The sequence below is a fragment of the Eschrichtius robustus genome, chromosome 6, assembly GCF_028021215.1.
Source record: "Eschrichtius robustus isolate mEscRob2 chromosome 6, mEscRob2.pri, whole genome shotgun sequence".
In the NCBI taxonomy this organism is placed as follows: Eukaryota; Metazoa; Chordata; class Mammalia; order Artiodactyla; family Eschrichtiidae; genus Eschrichtius; species Eschrichtius robustus.
The window spans coordinates 127,524,370-127,537,312 of NC_090829.1; the positions used below are offsets into that span (position 1 = coordinate 127,524,370).

The following is a 12,943-nucleotide window of genomic DNA, read 5'->3' on the forward strand; positions in this document are numbered from 1 at the left end:
TGCACACTGATGTCACTCTGAGATAACTTCCATGAATATACATCTGTATAAATATTCCAATTTTCCACACAATTGATAACATTATGTCAGGAGCTTGGGATGAGCACACACACACTACTGTATATAAGATAGATAACCAACAAGGACCTACTGTATAGCACAGGAAACTCTACTCAACATTCTGTGATAACCTATATGAGAAAAGAGTCTAAGAAAGAATGAATATATGTAAATGTATTACTGAATCACTTTGCTGTCCACCTGAAACTAACACAACATTGTAAACAACTATACTCCAATAAAATTTTTAAAAATAAAAGACAAGTATCTCAATACATATTGTTAGGTAGTGGCCCACCTGAAATTTATTCAATGGAAGAAATCTACAAATGTGGGTGTTATGACAGAGGACATGCATAATACATACAGTTAATTTATATAAATTCCTTTATATAAATACTTCACATTAAAATACTGCTATTAAAATTTTAAAATAAAAAAAAATTATAGGGCTTCCCTGGTGGCGCAGTGGTTGAGAATCTGCCTGCCAATGCAGGGGACACGGGTTCGAGCCCTGATCCGGGAAGATCCCCCATGCCGTGGAGCAACTAAGCCCGTGAGCCACAATTACTGAGCCTGCGCTCTAGAGTCCACGAGCCACAACTGCTGAGCCTGCGTGCCACAACTACTGAAGACCGTGCACCCTAGAGCCCGTGCTCTGCAACAACAGAAGCCACCGCGATGAGAAGCCCGCGTACCACAACGAAGAGTAGCCCCCGCTCGCCGCAACTAGAGAAAGCCCGCGCAGCAACGAAGACCCAATGCAGCCAAAAATAAATTAATAAATTAAAAAAAAAAAAAGAACTATTTAAAAAATTTAAAAAAAATTTTTTAAAGGCATCAGCATGGTTGCTTTATGATGAGGGCTCCCTTCCTGGTTCATAGCTGGCGCCTTTTCACACACGGCGAAAAGAGGAGCTCGCTCCTTGAGACTGTTTTATAAGGACAGGAATCTCATTCCTGAGGACTGAACCCTCATGATCTAAGCACTTCCCAGAGGCCCCACCTCCTCATTCCATCACACTGGGCATTTGGACTTCAACATATGAACTTTGGGGTGACACAAATATTCTGATCATAGCATTTTTCTAACACCAAATCCCAGATTTCCTCCAAAACGATAATATTTCTCCATATTGAGACTTGACTCTGGGTTTAGCAGAGTCCTTAAAACGGAAGAAAGTGAGACATGTAAGGCAAATGCAGTTTTCCAGAATCAACCTGCATAAGTTGATTCAAATAAACGCCTCTCATCGCATTCTGCTCAGAGGCACTCTGTGGGTGTAAACTTATTCGTTTATTGCCAGTTACTAACCACAGGAGAGTCAGTTTTTCAGATGGTCACTGTCGCCTCCTTGCTTTAGTTTAGCCGCAGACGCCTGACAGCTGCCAAGGCAGGCAGTGCTGTGGACCGTGGACCACTCTGAAAATTCTTTAGTCCTATTTGGTTGAATAACCTTTGGACTTGAATGTTCTGAACTTGGTTAGGTTGCAGTTAACTCCTTGATCAGGAGATGTTGCACACAATTGCGATTTTACTTAGTACAGAATAGCATTTGTTCTAAGTAAACCTGGGATAATCTCCAGTTCAAAGGATTCTGCAGACAAAATGCCCACAAACATAAGCTTCCCCCACCACCTCAAAAAAAAAAAAAAAAAAAGAAAAGGCTACAATAGACTCATTTTTATCTTGTACTCATTCATGTAAACTGTACTTCTATAACTAACGTAGGAGAGTGTCCAGGTGAAGGATTACGTGCATTGCATTCTCAGGTGACTCTCAGAGGACCTTGTTTACCTTGTTTTATTGTGGTCTAGCAAGGTCCTCATATAAATGAACCACAGGCTTCTCTGCCTTCAGCTGAGAATCCCTTATTGAATGTTTGATTACCTGCCTTAGATACATTTTCCAGGCTCAGGAAATTGCTAAACACACCAGGTACTCTGAGCTGGAGCAGGAGATCAAGCATTTTGGGATCAGAGTGAAACTCCCCCAACACATGGGGAAATGCAGCTAATATTTGGAGCCAAGGATACATCTCCTCCTCTTCATCTCACATCATCATCTATGCCTGGAGTGGAGGATGAGTTTTTGGTCCTCTCACTTCCCATCTCTCTCCCCACCCACTTCTGCTCCTTGACCCACCCCTTATTAACTCTTCCATAGAGAGGAAATGGAGATGGTTAGGGGCACATTGTACCTAAAAGAGACTCCATGAAAACTCTGCTTTTCCCTCCTCCTTTCTGAATTTTCATAGTAAGCAGACCCAGGTGAAGCCTGACTCTCCAGAATCAATTCTCTCTCCCCCTCTCTCTCCCTTCCCTCTCTTTCTTTCTCTCTCGCTTTCCCCCATTCTCTCCTTTCTTTTCCACTGAGCACACAGTTGAATAATATTAGATTCATGAAAAAAGAAGGAATCCTTCCTTTGGTTTAACCAATGAGCCTGTATTAAGAGAGATTAATAAATTCACACTTTGCCATAATGAGATGCACTCTACTTCTTTTTTGGCCATTAAACCTTGAGTTTGTCGTTCCTCTCGTCAGGCATCCTACAGGGAGAAGTTCCGGATCCACAGCTGTATCCACTCATTCTTCGGACCCCAATACCTTCAAAATATACACCACACCTCTAAACTTCAGCATAATTATACATCATTCTACTCAATCAATCAATCACTGGACCAACTGCTAATGATGAAATCCCAAAATGAAGGAAACTAAATGTGTAATGGGAGTTTGTTGGAGAAAACTGAAAGTCAGATCACCTATGACCTGATAACAGCCTTTTAATTTCAATATTTTACTTAATGAAATTAGACCCACCATGATGGATATTACTTCTGTCATCCCATCTCCAATGGTAACACCGCCCCATCAAAATGAGCTCACCAGATGATTCAGCTATGCCTAGCCTGTTCCCCTGAGAGGAGATCCTGAGACAAAGTTGGCAGTGCAACACTTTATTTGGGAAGCGATTCTCCTAGGGAGTAGGAATGAAGGATGACGGAAGTAAAACAGGGAAAGAGGGAAATTCAATAAAGACTGCTTTATCAAGTTGGTGCTTGATCTCCCAGGACTTTCTGAGGACTCATGAAATATGGTTTAGAACTGCCTGCCCGGGACAGTCAGATAAAAGCAGAGAGAATTTATCAATTGGCTGGCATCCTCTATTGGGCAAGAGTGTCCTAGGGCATGATCTCCCCCAGCACCCAGGTTGCACATACGCAAGAGCTGAGCAGGTTCCCCAAGACGATGTCAATGCCAAGGCAGCACAGAAGCCCTTGGTAGGAAGTTAGAAGAATGTAGTAAAGACACAAGGTAGAAACTCTGTCTGGTGGCATCTGTGCAATTAGTCAAGTCCTGCATAGGACTGGTGGTCACAGAAGTAGATGGAGTAAAAGAAGGTATTATGCCCGTGCTTGCTTCGGCAGCACGTATACTAAAATTGGAACGATACAGAGAAGATTAGCACGGCCCCTGAGCAAGGATGACATGCAAATTCGTGAAGCGTTCCATATTTTGGGGAGGAGATATGGGGATATATGTTTATGTATAGCTGATTCACTTTGTTATGAAGCAGAAACTAACACACCATTGTAAAGCAATTATACTCCAAAACAGATGTTAAAAAATAAATAAAGATAAGGAAAGGGAGGCACAGATAGTAAATGATGCAGCTAGGCTTTGAATTCAGATATCCTAGCCCCTGATATATGTTCTTAGACTCCAAGCTACAATGTCTCTCAGCTATGATGATAAATAATTGTATGTGTGTTGTGATTAGGGAAATCTATTCTTTGTCAACTTTCAGGATATTGTATTTGAATAAGACTTAAGGCTTCTTTGAAGAGGCTCCAACAATGCATGGGGGAGAGGGGTAATCCTGAGCAGAACATAAGCAAAAGTGCAGATGTGTGAATATGCAAGTCCTGTGTAGAAACCATAAGAGTATACATTTGACTGGAGTTTGAGTTACGTGTTTTAAAATAATAGAACCTAAGTTTTATATGGTATCTTGGACCCAGGTCATGGAAGGTCTAAAATTCTAGACTGAAAATATGAGCTTTATTTGGTCAACAATAGGGAATATTGATGGCTTCCAAGCAGGTCAATGATGTAAGTCTAGGAATTTCTATTACTGTATTTATGACATCACGGCACTTACCAAAAAGTAAATCAATAGGGCATTTCATTAAAAATTTGCTAAGTAATTGATTTGTGTAAAAAAAAAAACAAAAACAAAAAAAGAAGGTAATTATGCCCAATACAGTCCCCCTCTAACATTACGGTTCATGGCATGCCTTCCTTTAAGTCCAAAATATTAGAGTCCCCTTCAAGCTATGACCAGCCACAGTGTCTGCAAGGACCTAACACAACAGACTGATGGAGCCATCTCTGCTGTTGCAGTCGGCCTGAAGTCATAACTGGTACCACCATCAATCTGTATCATCATTTTTCTATTTCTCTCAACCTTGGGCAGCATATTGGCAGCTCTAGGTTGTTCTTCTGGTGGAATGACCTAGCCTTTCATCACTTAGAAACCTGAGCTTTTATTTTTCTTGTCCTAGTTGGGCCAAGGTTGCTCAATTGCCTATTTATAGCTGTTGCTGACCACAGAATCACTGAAAGACACTTCAGTGTATTCCCAACTCTCAGAGCTACTCCTCCTCCATCCCACTAGGTAGCAGTAGTCCTCCCTCCTTGTGATAATCAGACTCAAGTTCCCCACGAGTATAGAACTTGTGTCTTTTCCTACTGGTCCTCTCACATGAGGATCCAACAGTGACTGGGGTAGTATAGCTTCATTCAGTGGAACACTTACTGTATCCTCGATAGATGTGTTATATACATAAGAACCACACTTCCTATTCAGGAAGAGCCTAAGATTGTGAGGACAACTCTGGTCCCCAAGTGAGTCTCTGGGAATGATGTTTAAAATAGCCAATCCTACTTCTACCCTTCGGTTCCCAGACCCTTGTTTTCTAGCCACTAGCAAAAGAGCATCATATATTAACCATTTTCCTCTGAAAGTAGAGTCTAAGACAAAAGCTCATATACCATCTCCAGAACTTTTTTATCTTCCCAAACTGAAACTCCATACCCATTAAACAATAACTCCTCATTACTCCCTCCCCAAAGCCCTCATGGACACTCTTCTACTTTCTATCTTTATGAATATGGCTGTTCTATGTCCTCATATAAGTGGAATCATACAATATTTGTCCTTTTGTTTCTGGCTTCAATTCAACACAGTATTAGAAGTTCTAGCCACAACTATCAAGCAAGACAAAACATAAAAATCATCCAAATTGGAAAGGAAGAAGTAAATCCAATCTCCATTCACAGATGACATGTAGACAACCCTAAAAATTCCACACACAAAAATATGGAGTGGTGATGTCACACAGCATTGAGAATGCACTTAATGCCACAGAATCGACCACTTAAAATGGTTTACATGGTATATTTTACCACAATAAAAAAAAAGAAAAGAAAAGAAAAGAAAACTGCTTTTGATTTTCTCTGTTGTTGGGAATTGAGAAAAATTCCAGACCAGTAGCCACTGCCAATGTCAGAAGTTGGGAGAGCCACACTGGGGCCACCTGTTGTGTTTGGGGAAACCATTACCACTTGATAAAATAATGGCTATGTGAGTGTAGGGAAGGGAAAGAGTATTTTAACTCAGAGAGTCAGGAAAAACATCATGGAGGTATCTCATGACAGAGACCTTGAGGACAGGAAGAATTTCCACACTGGACGTTGGGGAGATTATTCCAGACTTTTCAACTGCAGAAACAAAGACATTGGCTCTTCTGCCTTGGGAATATTGAAATCTTTGTTCAATCACATTTAGGACATACTCTGAATACACTGCTAAGGTAATTTCCATTTTCATGATTGCTAACTAGCCGAGAAGAGGGAGAAGACAGTAATTACAGGACATAGTTGACATTTATGAAGAAAGAGGTACCCAGTGAAATGCAGGGTCTCCTCTCCCCCATTCAAGTTCTTCTGAAAGTACTTCTCCCTGCTTCTCAAAGTCATCAAATAGATTTTTAAAACCTAGAATTTTCAAGACCATCAGGCTGTTGGAATAAAATTAAATATACATTTGAATTCCTCTCAAGGTTTTCAATTCTTAGAATTAAAGGTATTTATTACAAAATTACTTAAAATTAAATCTATATATCAAATGCAAATATATATCATCTACTTCATATAGATCAGCGGTCCCCAACCTTTTTGGCACCAGGGACCGGTTTCGTGGAAGACAATTTTTCCACGGACGGGGGTGGTGGGGGTGGTTCAGGCGGTAATGTGAGCGATGGGGAGAAGCAGATAAAGCTTCGCTTGCTCACCCGCTGCTCACCCCCTCCTGCTCTGCGGCCCGGTTCCTAACAGGCCGCGGACCACTACCGGTCCGTGGCCCGGGGGTTGGGGACCCCTGATATAGGTGGCCCTTTCATCAGCAACACAAACTCCCTATGTTTCCCCCCAGTGCCTTTTTTTTTCAGACCTTTTCTTTAATGTTTCCATTTCTTCCTTGCGGCCAAATGAAAGAGAAATCTGACGCATTTTCGGTGCTCGAATATTGGGTTGCTAAGCACTCTCGCAGCATCTTTGCCAGGGGCTTTGTCCAAAGCACATGCCTTTATGCCTGCCTCCTTTTTATAAGCAACCTCATTCTTTCACAGTATAGAAATGAAGACTCTATATAACCTCATCAGATTTCTGACATGGGCCCAGTTAGAAAGCACAGCCTCAGAGTTAGTCCCTTCACTGTCTGCAGACGAATAGGGTGAGAGGCAGCCTGTGCCGTGATTTTGTCAGCTCTTTAGTAAATTACATGTGAGGGTAAAGAGGATAAAGGATAAAGAGGACGATCCTTGCCTGCTGATAAAACACATTCTTTATTCTCCTTTCTCTACAATGTTGAATAACACCATAGGGCATAAGTTATTATATACTTTATACAGTATATGAATAATTACAACTCATGAAGCCAAAAAATGCACTTCAAAGAATATCATGTTTCTGTCTCTAGTAAAAGAATTTATATCCTGCTTTTAGGCCAAAAGGGGGGAATTTTTCTGTGTTTGCTGTTTCTTAATTGCCTTCAGCTAAAAATAATTTTTATGTCAAAGAGGCATATTTAAGGTGATATATTCTGATTTCCTTCAGTGGATTAGAGGTCCATGCTTCCCACCTCCAAGAAGCTTCTGGGGGGGCCAAATTATAACCTTTGGAGTCCCAAAGTACTAAAAACTATAGCTTTCTGCCTTCCTCCCTCACCTGCCCATTCAAAATAAATCTTTATTTTTCAAAATCAAAAAAAAAAAAAAAAAAAGAATATCATGTTTCCTAACAGGAAGTGGAGAGATTCAGAACAGTGAACACAGGTTTCCAACTCTGAAGTCTTTTTACAGCGTGATGTTTTTTAACATCTGAACTAGATTATGATTCTGCCAGCTACATGTGTATTTTAGCCTTCTATCTTGCATTAAAGCACAAGTAGTAATTGCCATTAGAAAAAATTAGAATAGAGGGAGGAATTTTTTTATTTACTTTATTTACCTAGTTTTGTATGTATAAAGCACTTGCTTGTGTCATCACTGACTCTCCACAGCAACCTTATAGAATAGGCATCATTACCCCACTTTTATAGCGGAAGCTGAGAAGTACTAAGAAACTTGCTCAAGGTCAATCTCCGAAGAAGTGGAACCCAGATTTATACAAGATCTATGTGAACCAATAGCTTTGACTCTTCAAAGTCCAGGACACAGTTCTCATGAGAATTCAGTGTATAAAACTACCATTAGAGCTTTTAATTTTGCAAAAACAAAAATTAAAATTTTCCTTAAGAATAAATTTAGCATATACAATATATGTCAATAATGTCTATAAAACCTGTGCCTCAAAACTTGCTTATTAAACACATAAAAAAGTTTTTTATGGTTATTTGACCTCCTAATATTTAGTGTTATTCAGTTAACACATTTTGCTTCAATCGAAAACCAAAAAAAAATTTTAATAACATTAATTCAGAATTAATTCAGTTCACTAACATAATACTCGAGGTATTTTTCTTCTCGATAAGGAAAGGCATTCTTAATATTGAAATCTATTTAGAAGGTTAGCATCAATCTTTTTAAGGAACTTAATCCTATATATTTCAAGCCAACAAGCCAAGAAAAAAAAAAGAAGAAGAAAGAAAATTAAATGGAGGAATAGGGAAGGTGAAATAAGGAAGCCACCGAGAAGCTTACAAGAATGGAGTTCTTCTGCCACCTGGTGGCTCTTTTGTATTATAACCAGACATACTTTATTTAAGGCTTGGGGGGGGGGTTGTTTAAGATGTTTTTTAATGTATTTTTATTTCCAAAAGATAGGTTCATTCAGTGGTTTCCAAACCTGAATGCCCAACAGGGTTACCAGAAAACACATTCGTGGGATTCAACCCTTGATATTTTGCTCTTGTATTTGAGGGAAGGGCCTCGGATAGTTTTGCAGTTACCCCAGTTGATGATACAAATTGATTTTAGATTGGATGTGACAGAGCTTGCAAGCTTTTCCTACACAACCAGTATCCTCTTCTTTCTGGGCTCACAGCTAAATTCCACTTAGTGCCTCTCTTTAGCAGGGTATGGCCACGTGACTGAGCTCTGGCCAATGGAATCTGGCTGCCTTCATCTTTGTTGACCGTGTTTGCCTTGTTTCCATTGTCTTCAACCCGGATACGGTGGCTAATTTGGGCATTGGTGGCAACCTCTTTCTTGAAACTTTTTCTTCTGTTTGGTTTAGTTAGATTTTTCTCCCTTTATTCTCCTCCTAACGAACAAATGAACATCATCAAAAGATCTCCCTCCACTCCAGCCAAACTAGCCTCTCTGCTTCTCCAACACATCAAATATGACCCCACTTAGGGCCCTGGACCACCTAGTGTTTCTGGCTGGAGCAGTCGTTCCTCAGGTACCCACATGGGACCTGCCCCGCCTCCTTCAGGCTTTGTTCAAACATATGTTTATCACGGACCCTCCTATTTATAAATACAACTCCCTACCAACAAACTGCTTATTCTTCTTACCATGCTTTATTTTTTCCATAGCAATTATAACATTCAACATACTACACAATTTTAATACTTATTACGCTTATTGTCTTTTTTACCCTATAATACAAAATACAAATCCAAAGCAGGGATTTGTGTTTTCTTCAGTGTTGTGTGCTCAGAAACAAAAACAGTACCTGGCACATTGTAGATGCTCAAAAAAATATTTGTCCAGTGATTGAATGAAAGAAAGAGTAAATTGATGAATTATGACCCACGCTGTTGGTAAATAAACACATGGAACAATACTCAGCCTTGCAAGTATTCAAACATACAAACGTTAAAAAGATATTTTTGTAAGTAAGATTTTTTTGTATTCATTAGCCAATTTTTATGACCTTTAAATATAATTCCTAAACCAAGTGAAAGTGTAGTGAATTACATACACATTTTAGGTAAATTGATACAGTTTTTTTTTTTAAATCAACTTACATGTAGTCATAAAGAGTTTATAACATTTGACCCAGTTTTAGAATTGTGCCACAACAAAATAATGTTTTAAATACATATATTTTACTTAGCCATCTAGTCAGCATTGCTAATAATGATGAAGAACTGAAAGAAACTAAATGTTTAATAATAAGAAAATAATGAGTTAAATTATGTTAATTCTATGCAGCGGACTATTTTCCTGCCATTATAATCATAAGGACTGTGCTTCAATATGGAAAATTGTTTATGGAAAATGCTGTATTATAATAAAAAATTTTTTTTTAATTTTTGAATTTTATTTTATTTATTTTTTTATACAGCAGGTCCTTATTAGTCATCCATTTTATACACATTAGTGTATACATGTCAATCCCAATCTCCCAATTTATCACACCACCAATCCCACCACCTGCCACTTTCCCCCCTTGGTGTCCATACGTTTGTTCTCTACATCTGTGTCTCAATTTCTGCCCTGCAAACCAGTTCATCTGTACCATTTTCCATTTAAATCTGTCATTACACAGTATTTATATATTTGTGGGGAAGGACTATAAGGAACACACAAAAATTAGAAGAATTTTTGCATATATGGGTGATGAGATTAAATCTTATTTTTAATCTCCCTTTCCCAAATGTTCCAATTTATTGCCACAATTTTTACAGTTCTCTAGTATTGGAAAGGCAAAGAAACTGTCTTGTTTCTAAATGTTTTACCCTCACCTGATGTGAATTTATTCTAGGTTCCAAAAAATGGTTATTACTTGCTTTTATTGTATTCATCAATATCAATTTACATCTCTGCGGAAAGGTCTTTAGCGAGAGTCTGTAAACCAGATTTACTTGCATGAAAGTGAGCAATTTGTCCAATAAATTCAGGCTGAATTTAACATCAGTTCAAGAACTAAAGTTCTCTTTCCATTTTCTCCTGTGTCTGTTCTACCTACAGGCCTACATGAGCCCAGGTTCTAGTTGCTTGGTTTGTATAGACATGTTGTGTTCATCTTCCTGCAGATTTTAATAAGTAAGACTGTCTATAATTTTTCCTGTTTTCACTCATTAATGTCCATTAGTTCATAGCACACTCCCCAGGAATTCATGGAGGGGAGGGGTTTTCAGACAAAGGAATTCAGGGCATGTACCCCCTCAAAACTTGTTTTTTCCCCCTGATAACTGAACTAAACTTTCAGCCTTCACTAAACCCTGAGATTGCTCTCTCCTTGCTTGATCGACCCTCCCTACCAGCTCTCAACCCAGCTCAGTCCTTCCCTTCTGTTACCTGTGACCTGATATATTGTTGAAATTCAGTCTTCCTCCCAGGTGCCTTGCTCAGCAAGGATTTTGGCAGTGGCCTAGCTGCCCTCACCGGTCATGGTGAGGGATAGCTGCTCTCCATTTCAGAGTCTTCCATTTCCATGACCCTCTGTCCATCCCCGTTCAATACCACAACCCAAGAATTAACTTTTGGGATCGTAACATTACTCCTTGGGGTGAAACAAAGTCAAATCAGGCAACCTTTGATTCTTATCCTTGTAAAGCTAAAGAGTCATATGACCAAAACAAAACAAAACAAAGAAAAAAACACCCTCCCCATGGGTCCTCTTACTCCAAAGCCCATATCTAAAGAAGCATCACACTTCTCACACCACTGGCAGGCTTGTCACGGGACGTACTTTGGTCAAAGAAATGTCAAAGTGGTATGTTCCACTTCCAATAGAAGCTATTAGAGCCATCACATGGTTCGTCCATTGCTTTCTATTTCCTCTGCTGAAAGACTAACAATGCCCTAGACAGGGGCTGCTTCTTCAGCCAAAGTCCAGGAATGAAGCAAAGCAAGTATCCTGCGATGGGGTTTAGAAACTAACAGAAATTGTAAACCCTTATTGTTAGAGACCACTAAGATTTTAGGAGCTGTTTGTTACCCCAGCATAACCCAGCTAATGCTGCCTGATACAACTTGTGTCCTCCTATGATACAGTGGGCTAGCTGTGTGACCTTGGGCAAATGACCTAATCTCACTGTGCCTCATCTATAACATTAAGATAATACCTATTTTGTGAGGTTATTGTGATAAATAAATGAGTGAAAACTTATAAACACAGAAATAACTATCTAGTACATAATATATGCTTAATAAGTGTTTGTTACTGCTACTTAGTAATTATTATTATTATTACTATTATTATTCCACAACAGACATGTGTTTTATCCTAATTCTGTATATAGTTTCCAGCACAGTGTCTGACTCATAGGGTGTCCCACCTAGACCTATCTTCCAAGTGTCTTAATGAATCAGCCATTTCCCTTTTTTTAGTCCCCTCAAAGAACTACTTCCATTGATTTTCTGTTTTTGTGTTGTTGTTTTTTTTTTTTTTTTGGCCACACCGTGCAGCATGTGGGATCTTAGCTCCCCGACCAGGGATTGAACCCGCACCCCCTGCACTGGAATCATGGAGTCTTAATCACTGGATCGTCAGGGAGGTCCCCCACTGATTTTCCTTTACCATCATTTTTTTCCTCTTTTCCTTTAAACGAGCAAAGAATTTAAAACATAAATTTAAACAGTATCCAAATACCTTCAAAACATTCAGCTCACCTTTACTTGGTACCCTGAGTTTTGTACTTTCATAGACTTCAATCTGTTCTTTGCCTTAAATGGAACTCCAAATCATTCATTATATGTACCAAATTTTCTGTTTAAAGGACATCCTAGGACACAGTTTGTTCGATTTGTAAACACTTAGAAGTACCTGAAATTATCATAGTTATGGAGCCAGAGCCTCAAGGAAAACTCTTTTTAGAAGCCATTCTTTCCTACTGTCATGTTCTCAAGGATGAGGAATAATGTTCTCTTCCCTTTTTCCTAAGTGAGACATTTATACGAAAGACAACCTTTGTTTCTTAGAAATCCTATAATTTTCGTGACCTTAGTTTCTTTACGTCTTTCTATTTTCCTACACAAAGCATCTTTAATACTCTGTGACATTGATTTTCATTGCAACCCATTTTCCTGGATTCTAGAAACAGAAGACACGTGCTTTAAATTACCATTTTTCACTGCATAAATAAATAAATAAATAAAGTAGAAAGTTCTTTCTCAAAGTGAAAACGATTCTTTTCTGTTTGGCTTGGTAGATGCTTAAGAGCTTTGGGGTTGTTCTTTTTCCCTGAATTTCTAATTGGCCACCTGGACTTCAGCTTCTCCCTCAACCCAATCCTTTATTTTGTTGCCAAAATCATCTTAAAATTTAAATTTGATCATTTCACTTTCTGGGGGAAGAACCTCTGCAATAGAATAAAGGCCAAATTATTTCGTGTGATCTTCTTCCCTAGACCCTCCTCCC

The 12,943-nt window shown here is 39.0% G+C and overlaps 1 non-coding gene across 1 annotated transcript; it reads left to right on the forward strand.

Annotated features, from left to right (window-relative positions):
* The first annotated feature begins 3,476 nt into the window (after nt 1-3,476).
* Nucleotides 3,477-3,583, forward strand: LOC137766901 (U6 spliceosomal RNA). Its single transcript, XR_011074429.1, has one exon. It is a non-coding gene; the product is annotated as a U6 spliceosomal RNA (small nuclear RNA).
* The last annotated feature ends 9,360 nt before the right edge of the window (nt 3,584-12,943 follow it).